Raw genomic sequence first — 10,574 nt, 5'->3', positions numbered from 1 at the left:
AGATGTTTATGCAGCAAATATGAGCTTATTCGGGATCATGAGAGAATGGCAATTCAGGGTCTGAAACCATGGTGATCCACGTGCAAGCCTCCACATGGCAAGGGAACACTTTTATAAAAGAGAAAAGTAATGTGAGAGGGCTTCCCATCTTCCCACGGACAGAGTCCATGTCCATGGCTTTTTATTGGCTGAATTCTTGCCAGGAGAGAATAGCGGTCTTTCTTCTTCCTGTTAGACTCTGCTACTGTCACAGCACGTGCGAGATCCTCCTTCTGGTCTCCAGACTCTATTTAATTGAGGTTTCTGTTTACTAAATTTTTTACACATCTTACTGTGATTTCATTTTTTTCTGGTGAGAGATTAGTTGTCAGCCTAATTGTTGCTTCTTTAATCTTTTTATTTTCAGGCAGTTTTTAAGATTTTTCTCTTGTCTTCTGTTTTCTGCAGTTCACTTTTCTTACCTTATTGAGAATTTGTTGACCTGCTTAAATCTGTTTATATTTGTCTTTAATCAGTACTTGAAGAGTATTATCCATTATCTCTTTAGTTATTGCCTTTGTCCTTTAAACTCTATCATCTATTCTCTGTATCTTTTAACTTATCTTCAATACTTTCTTTCATTTATTTCTCCTTATTGAACTTGGATTATTTCCTAGTAGTTCTCTGTTATCTTCTAGTCAGCATTTCTTTTTTTAAAATATGCCAGGTTCACTTTTATATTTTCCTACCTGCATCTTCCAGCTTTTATTTGTTCCTTTAAATATTGTAAGCATAACTATTCTTTAAGGTCTGTCTGACAGTTCTATGATTTAAAGTTATATTCTGTTTGTCTTATCTGTTGATTTGTCTTCAAATATTCTGTTATCCTTAACAGTATGCTACCCTTCTCTCTCTCTCCTGTGTACGTATGTACTCGAGCATACACTCAGGAAAACAACATGTACACACACATACACATACACATTATATTTCATAGGCTTGTGTCAGGCACAATTCTAAATAATTTCAAAATTAACTTAATTCTCAATACATACCTACAAGTAGTTCTTCTTATATTCACTTTACAGTTGAGGAAACTGAGAATCTCAGAGAATAAATTACTTGGCCAAATTCACACAGTTAGTTAGTGTAAATGATTTCTAATAATACCTTGAGACCTCCTGTGGAGGTCATTTCCTCCAGAAGCTTTGCTTCTGTAGGCATTACCCATGTCAGACCACTTTAAAACCAGCTCAAAATTTGAGAGTCCCTGGACAACCTAAATTTTATCCCAGTCTACAGGTATTTTCAGGTATTCTGGTTCATTCTTATTTTATCCTTCGATGGACTCCACTAGCTTTTAATACTCTAGCTTAGCATAAAGAGGTCTCTGGCTAGACTCTCCATTTTAGGTTAGCTATAGGCTTTAATTTCTGTCTCTTTCATCTGAGGATTCCATCAGGCCAAAAGTTCACACAGACTGGATGGGAACACGCACCCAATTCTGTGTTAATTGTCCTCCCTGATATCCTTCTTCTCTAATTGTTGCAAGGTGTTCCCCATGACTTTTTTCTTCCTTTGACTTTCACTAGATTGACTGAATAATCCCTTTTAATTTCCTTACATACATTCTTCACTTAAAGTAGATCAATATCACTAGTTTATTCCCTGTTAACACATAATACCTTATAATGTCTGAATATTGATTCCTTGTCCTACTTTACAGGTATTTTAGTGCTTTCAAGTATTTGTTTTACTGTATTTTTGTTGCTTCTACGTAGCAAATGCTTTCTTTAGATTCAACCACCTGTTCATATATATTAATATTTTGTGTCCATGGATCATGCATTCTACTCATCTATTCATCATTGCTTCCAAAGTTTTCTGATGCTTTAAAAATATGACTTTAAAAATTAATTCAGCCTTTTCTTGTCGTTACAATGGGAGTATGGGTCTTATCCAACTACTCCATCCTTTCCAGAAGCAGAAACAAATCATTATTATTTCACAGTTTCCATTCTTTGTATTCCAGAACTTCTATTAGATGCTCCTTGGATTTTTTATTCTATCCTCCATGATTTCTGACTTTTCATGTTTTCTACGTTTTTGCTAATATTCTCCTGTAAGCTGCTCTTTACACTAGCCAACAAAGTCTAAAATATTTACTCTCTAGCCCTTTACAAAAAAAGATGTTTTCTAACTACTGCTCTAGAATGATTTTGTATTTCCTCTGAAAAACCCCCAAAGTATCATTGGTCAGAAAAAGATACATATGTTAATTTTTAATTTGATAGTTCAAGTCCATATAATTCATAAATTTGAAGACAAAGAACACATGATGTATACCCGTAACATCACACATTCTCAGGGTAAATATATATATATTCACTCCTATCAATTCCTATCAATTATTCTAATACTGATAGACAAACTTCCACTTCATTACCTGTGTTGGTTAATTTATTTTTGGTCTACCATTTCATTATGGGTGTAGCTATTAATCACCTACTCACTGATGAGTGATAAGGCCCAAATTTGTAAGTTCCTGGGCCCATCTTTCCTGCTACTCAGAAAAATCAGAGCAATTGATCATGCTGATATTAAGTCTCACTTGTGCTTCTGGTAGGGACTGTTTTCTTGTAGTTTGAAGTATATATATATAAGAAAATTTCTGATATTAGCATTTGTTATTGAGATTTTTCAGGTAAACTGACTTGCCATATAGATGAAATCTAATTTTAAAATCCAAGATGTATTTTTTCAGACATAAAACCCAAACTTCATAATAAGCATTAGAAAAGTGTTTCAAGGAAGTGTTTAGTAAATATGGTTATACAATATTTACTGACGTGAATTTCGATTGTATAATCAATCTCAGTCTCATTTGATTATATACCATGAGATAAATGCCAATGATGCTTATTTTTAACAAAATGAACTACAAATAATACATTGCACAAATTATCTGATGCAAGAACAGGTACTCGTAATTAGAAAAATGCAACAATTGTATAAGAAAAAAAAGTGTAATATATAAATATTTTTAAAGTCTGGGGTATGAGGACTTAATTTGATTGGTTTTTGAAATACTAATTTCCCAACACAGTTTCTTGCATGTTTCATTTACACGAGAGAAAACTCTTTAATTATAAGATTCGTAATTTACCCTGATAATTTCATAAGAAAAATGATTAATTACTTTGAGCAGTTTTAAACATAGTCTTTATTTAAACCTCACACACACAGACCACAAAGAAAAAAAAAGAAAGCAAAGGACAAACTTGTGCATAACACTTAAAGAAAAATCTAGCCTTGAAATATTTTAGACATGGTAAAAATCTTCCTATTGTTGCTAACTAATAATTCTATTTTTAAGTTCAACTGATTCAACATAGCAATTGAATTTTAAGTAAAAATACTATTTTAAGAAATGAATGGCATATTTAGAGTGCTGACATTTAGAAAATGCAAGTTTTGTGAAATTTGTAATGTGCTTTAAAATCATAAATGTTAAAATAAATGAATGGCAGATTATATTTAATGGAATAAAAACAGAAGAATATCATAAATACTTGAAAGCCCAAGGCAAAGTTCTGTTATAAGTACTCCCCTTTCAATCAAGATTACAAATATTCAAATTTAAAATCCCGTTAACTAATAATATGTATTTATCTTAGAGACAGAACCCATGGCTCTAAACCTTGGCTTCATAGTAGAATCACATGGTGAGTTTTTTTTTTTTAAAGAATCAATTTTATTTATTTATTTATTTTTGGTTAGGTCTTCATTGCTGCACGTGGGCTTTCTCTAGTTGTGAGCAATATGGTGAGTTTTAAAATTCTTCTTGGTCTCACTCAGCTTCTATGAAAACAGAACTTCAGTTTTTAAGAAGGGATATGGATAGTTTGAAATGTCTCACATTATTCTAACATGTGGGTGAGATTAAGAACCAATGATCATTGCTAAGCTCCATGGCTATATGCAGCAAGCACCAACTGCAAACACTTAACCTGCCTGAAATATACAGAGAGAAAATATTCACAAGAGTGACATAAACACAAGAGTTCAGACTTGGCAGAATTTATTTTCTTCTCATTTGTTTAGAAATAAATTAAACTGCTGAATTACAGAAAGTTATACGGAAAACTATCAAAATAAATTTACATAAAATATTTAGTTGTGTTAAGTTATAACTTAAAATTTTTTTTAATGTCTGAAACATTTATATTAACATATTTCCATACAAATAACCTAATGAAAGTTTAGTATTAGTTGTTTTGTTTTTTATACTGCAGGTTCTTATTAGTCATCAATTTTATACACATCAGTGTATACATGTCAATCCCAATTGCCCAATTCAGCACACCACCATCCCCAGCACACCGCAGTTTTCCCGCCTTGGTGTCCACACATCTGTTCTCTACATCTGAGTCTCAACTTCTGCCCTGCAAACCGGTTCAGCTGTACCATTTTTCTAGGTTCCACATACGTGCGTTAATATACGATATTTATTTTTCTCTTTCTGACTTACTTCACTCTGTATGACAGTCTCTAGATCCATCCACATCTCAACAAATGACTCAATATCATTCCTTTTTATGTCTGAGTAATATTCCATTGTATATATGTACCACATCTTCTTTATCCATTAGTCTGTCGATGGGCATTTAGGTTGCTTCCATGACCTGGCTATTGTAAATAGTGCTGTAATGAACATTGGGGTGCATGTGTCTTTTTGAATTATGGTTTTCTCTGGGTATATGCCCAGTAGTGGGATTGCTGGATCATATGGTAAATCTATTTTTAGTTTTTTAAGGAATCTCCATACTGTTCTCCATAGTGGCTGTATCAATTTACATTCCCACCAACAGTGCAAGAGTGTTCCCTTTTCTCTGCACCCTATCCAGCATTTGTTGTTTGTAGATTTTCTGATGATGCCCATTCTAACTGGTGTGAGGTGATACCTCACTGTAGTTTTGATTTGCATTTCTCTAATAATTAGTGATGTTGAGCAGCTTTTCATGTGCTTCTTGGCCATCTTTATGTCTTCTTTGGAGAAATGTCTATTTAGGTCTTCTGCTCATTTTTGGATTGGGTTCTTTCTTTAATATTGAGCTGCATGAGCTGTTTATAGATTTTGGAGGTTAATCCTTTGTCCACTGATTCATTTGCAAATATTTTCTCCCATTCTGAGGGTTGTCTTTTCATCTTGTTTATGGTGTCCTTAGCTGTGCAAAAGCTTTGAAGTTTCTTTAGGTCCCATTTGTTTATTTTTGCTTTTATTGCCATTACTCAAGGAGGTGGATCAAAAAAGATCTTGCTGTGATTTATGTCAAAGAGTGTTCTTCCTATGTTTTCCTATAAGAGTTTTATAGTGTCCAGTCTTACATTTAGATCTCGAATCCATTTTGAATTTATTTTTGTGTATGGTGTCAGGGAGTGTTTTAATTTCATTCTTTTACATGTAGCTATCCAGTTTTCCGAGCACCACTTACTGAAGAGACTGTCTTTTCTCCATTGTATATCTTTGCCTCCTTTGTCATAGATTAGTTGACAACAGGTGCATGGGTTTATCTCTAGGCTTTCTATCTTGTTCCATTGATCTATGTTTCTGTTTTTGTGCCAGTACCATATTGTCTTGATTACTGTAGCTTTGTAGTCTGAAGTCAGAGAGTCTGATTCCTCCAGCTCCGTATTTTTCCCTCAAGACTGCTTTAGCTATTCGGGGTCTTTTGTGTCTCCATACAAATTTTAAGATGATTTGTTGTAGTTCCGTAAAAAATGCCATTGGTAATTTGATAGGGATTGCATTGAATCTGTAGGTTGCTTTGGGTAGTATAGTCATTTTCACAATATTGATTCTTCCAATCAAAGAACATGGTATATCTCTCCATTTGCTTGTATCATCTTTAATTTCTTTAATCAGTGTCTTATAGTTTTCTGCATACAGGTCTTTTGTCTCCCTAGGTAGGTTTATTCCTAGGTATTTTATTCTTTTTGTTGCAATGGTAAATGGGAGTGTTTCCATAATTTCTCTTTCAGATTTTTCCATCATTAGTGTATAGGAATGCAAGAGATTTCTGTGCATTAATTTTGTATCCTGCAACTTTACCAAATTAATTGATTAGCTCTAGTAGCTTTCTGGTGGCATTTTTAGGATTCTCTATGTATAGTATCATGTCATCTGCAAACAGTGACAGTTTTACTTTTTCTTTTCCAATTTGTATTCCTTTTATTTCTTTTTATTCTCTGATTGCCGTGGCTAGGACTTCCAAAACTATGTTGAATAACAGTGGTGAGAGTGGGCATCCTTGTCTCGTTCCTGATCTTAGAGGAAATGCTTTTAGTTTTTCACCATTGAGAGTGACGTTTGTTGTGGGTTTGTCATATATGGCCTTTATTATGTTGAGGTAGCTTCCCTCTATGCCCACTTTCTGGAGAGTTTTTATCATAAATGCATGTTGAATTTTGTCAAAAGCTTTTTCTGCATCTATTGAGATGATCATATGGTTTTTCTTCTTCAATTTGTTAATATGGTGTATCACATTGATTGATGTGCATATATTAAAGAATCCTTGCATCCCTGGGATAAATCCACTCGATCGTGGTGTATGATCCTTTTAACGTGTTGTTGAATTCTGTTTGCTAGTATTTTGTTGAGGATTTTTGCATCTATATTCATCAGGAATATTTGTCTGTAATTTTCTTTTTTTGTAGTATCTTTGTCTGGTTTTGGTATCAGGGTGATGGTGGCCTCATAGAATGAGTTTGGGAGTGTTCCTTCCTCTGCAATTTTTTGGAAGAGTTTGAGAAGGAAGGATGGGTGCTAGTTTTTCTCTAGATGTTTGATAGAATTCACCTGTGAAGCCATCTGGTCCTGGACTTTTGTTTCTTGGAAGATTTTTCATCACAGTTTCAATTTAATTACTTGTGATTGGTCTGTTCATATTTTCTGTTTCTTCCTGGTTCAGCTTTGGAAGTTATACCTTTCTAAGAATTTGTCCATTTCCTCCAGGTTGTCCATTTTATTGGCATAGAGTTGCTTGTAGTAGTCTCTTAGGATGCTTTGTATTTCTGCGGTGTCTGTTGTAAGTTCTCCTTTTACATTTCTAATTTTATTGATTTGAGTCCTCTCCCTTTTTTTCTTGATGAGTCTGGCTAATGGTTTATCAATTTTGTTTATCTTCTGAAAAAAACAGCTTTTAGTTTTATTGACCTTTGCTATTGTTTTTTTGTTTCTATTTATTTCTGCTCAACCTTTATGATTTTTTTCCTTCTGCTAACTTTGTGTTATGTTTGTTCTTCTTTCTCTAGTTCCTTTAGGTGTAAGGTTAGATTGAGATTTTTCTTGTTTCTTGAGGTAGGCTTGTATGGCTATAAACTTCCCTCTTAGAACTGCTTTTGCTGCATCCCATAGGTTTTGGATCATCGTGTTTTCACTGTCATTTGTCTGTAGGTATTTTTTGATTTCGTCTTTCATTTCTTCAGTCATCTCTTGGTTATTTAGTAACGTATTGTTTAGCCTCCATGTGTTTTTGTTTTTTACATTTTTTTCCCTGTAATTTATTTCTAATCTCATAGCGTTGTGGCCAGAAAAGATGCTTGATATGATTTCAATTTTCTTAAATTCACTGAGGCTTGATTTGTGACCCAAGATGTGGTCTATCCTGGAGAATGTTCCGTGCGCAGTTGAGAAGAAAGTGTAATCTGCTGTTTTTGGATAGAATGTCTTATAAATATCAATTAAATCTATCTGGTCTATTGTGTCATTTAAAGCTTCTGTTTCCTTATTTTCATTTTGGATTATCTGTCCATTGGTGTAAGTGAAGTGTTTAAGTCCCCCACTATTACTGTGCTACTGTTGATTTCCTCTTTTATAGCTGTTAGCAGTTGCATTATGTATTGAGATGCTCCTATGTTGGGTGCATATATATTTATAATTGTTATATCTTCTTCTTGGATTGATCCCTTCATCATTATGTAGTGTCCTTTCTTGTCTCTTGTAACATTCTTTATATTTAAGTCTATTTTATCTGATATGAGTATAGCTACTCCAGCTTTCTTTTGATTTCCATTTGCATGGAATAGCTTTTTCCATCCTCTCACTTTCAGTCTGTATGTGCCCCTAGGTCTGAAGTGGGTCTCTTATAGACAGCATATATATGGGTCTTGTTGTTTTATTCATTCAGCAAGCCTGTGTCTTTTGGTTGGAGCATTTAATCCACTCACGTTTAAGGTAATTATTGATATGTATTTTCCTATGACCATTTTCTTAATTGTTTTGGGTTTGTTTTTGTAGGTCTTTTTCTTCTCTTGTGTTTCCCACTTAGAGAAGTTCCTTTAGCATTTGTTGTAGAGCTGGTTTGGTGGTCCTGAATTCTCTTAGCTTTTGCTTGTCTGTAAAGCTTTTGATTTCTCCACTGAATCTGAATGAGATCCTTGCCGGGTAGAGTAATCTTGGTTGTAGGTTCTTCCCTTTCATCACTTTAAGTATATCATGCCACTCCCTTCTGGCTTGTAGAGTTTCTGCTGAGAAATCAGCTGTTAACCTTATGGGAGTTCCCTTGTATGTTATTTGTCATTTTTCCCTTGCTGTTTTTAATAATTTTTCTTTGTCTTTAATTTTTGCCAATTTGATTACTATGTGTCTTGGCGTGTTTCTCCTTGGGTTTATCCTATATGGGACTCGCTGTGCTTCCTAGACTTAGGTGGCTATTTCCTTTCCCATGTTAGGGAAGTTTTCAACTATGATCTCTCCAAATATTTTCTCTGGTCCTTTCTCTCTCTCTTCTCCTTCTGGGACCCCTATAATGTGAATGTTTTTGCGTTTAATGTTGTCCCAGAGGTCTCTTAGGCTGTCTTCATTCCTTTTCATTCTTTTTTCTTTAGTCTGTTCCGTGGCAGTGAATTCCACCATTCTGTCTTCCAGGTCTCTTATCCGTTCTTCTGCCTCAGTTATTCTGCTATTGATTCCTTCTAGTTTAGTTTTCATTTCAATTATTGTATTGTTCATCATTGTTTGTTTGTTCTTTAATTCTTCTAGGTCTCTGTGAAACATTTCTTGCATCTTCTCGATCTTTGCCTCCATTCTTTTTCCGACTTCCTGGATCATCTTCACTATCATTATTCTGAATTCTTTTTCTGGAAGGTTGCCTATCTCCACGTCATTTAGTTGTTTTTCTGGGGTTTTATCTTGTTCCTTCATCTGGTATATAGCTCTTGGCCTTTTCATCTTGTCTATCTTTCTGTGAATGTGGTTTTTGTTCCACAGGCTGCAGGATTGTTGTTGTTCTTGCTTCTGCTGTCTGCCCTCTGGTGGATGAGGCTATCTAAGAGGCTTGATGGGAGGGACTGGTGGTGAGTAGAGCTGACTGTTGCTCTGGTGGGCAGAGCTCAGTAAAACTTTAATCCACTTGACCGTTGATGGGTGAGGCTGGGTTCTCTCCCTGTTGGTTGTTTGGCCTGAGGCAACCCAACACTGGAGTCTACCTGGGCTCTTTGGTGGGGCTAATGACAGACTCTGGGAGGGCTCACGCCAAGGAGTACTTCCCAGAACTTCTGCTGCCAGTGTCCTTGTCCCCATGGTGAAACAGAGCCACCCCCCACCTCTGCAGGAGACCCTCTAACAGTAGCAGGTGGGTCTGGTTCAGTCTCCCTTGAGGTCACTGCTCCTTCCCCTGGGTCCCAATGCGCACACTACTTTGTGTGTGCCCTCCAAGAGTGAAGTCTCTGTTTCCCCCAGTACTGTGGAAGTCCTGAATCAATTCCCACTAAGCTTCAAAGTCGGATTCTCTAGGAATTCCTCCTCCTGTTGCTGGACCCCCAGGTTGGGAAGCCTGATGTAGGGCTCAGAACCTTCACTCCAGTGGGTGGACTTCTGTGGTAGAAGTGTTCACCAGTCTGTGAGTCACTCACCCACCAGTTATGGGATTTGATTTTACTGTGATTGGGCCCCTCCTACCATCTCACTGTGGCTTCTCCTTTGTCTTTGGATGTGGGGTATCTTTTTTGGTGAGTTCCAGTGTCTTCCTGCCGATGATTATCCAGCAGCTAGTTGTGATTCTGGTGTTCTCGCAAGAGGGAGTGATAGCACGTCCTTCTATTCCGCCATCTTGGTTCCCCCTCTACCTTTAATTTTGACTTTCAGGAATAAATGAATCTTTTGATAGCTGCTTTTAAATCTATCTTTACAGTGCTTAAAGAATGGCCAATAACAATTGTACTTTTAAAAATTTCTACTTACATGATAAAATTCTATTTTTCCTTCACTTTGTGTAAAATAATTTTAAGGAAACTTATTGGAGATTCAATAAAAGACTTTTTTTTTTTTTTTTTTTTTTTTTTTTTTTTTTTGTGGTACGCGGGCCTCTCACTGTTGTGGCCTCTCCCGTTGTGGAGCACAGGCTCCGGACACGCAGGCTCAGCGGCCATGGCTCACGGGCCCAGCCGCTCTGCGGCACGTGGGATCCTCCTGGACCAGGGCACGAACCCGTGTGCCCTGCATCGGCAGGCGGACCCTCAACCACTGCACCACCAGGGAAGCCCTAAAAGACATATTTTTAAATAAAATATAGCAAGTTATACTTTTAGTTATT

Source organism: Delphinus delphis, chromosome 5, assembly GCF_949987515.2.
Source record: "Delphinus delphis chromosome 5, mDelDel1.2, whole genome shotgun sequence".
Classification (NCBI taxonomy): Eukaryota; Metazoa; Chordata; class Mammalia; order Artiodactyla; family Delphinidae; genus Delphinus; species Delphinus delphis.
This window is presented reverse-complemented; position numbering follows the sequence as displayed.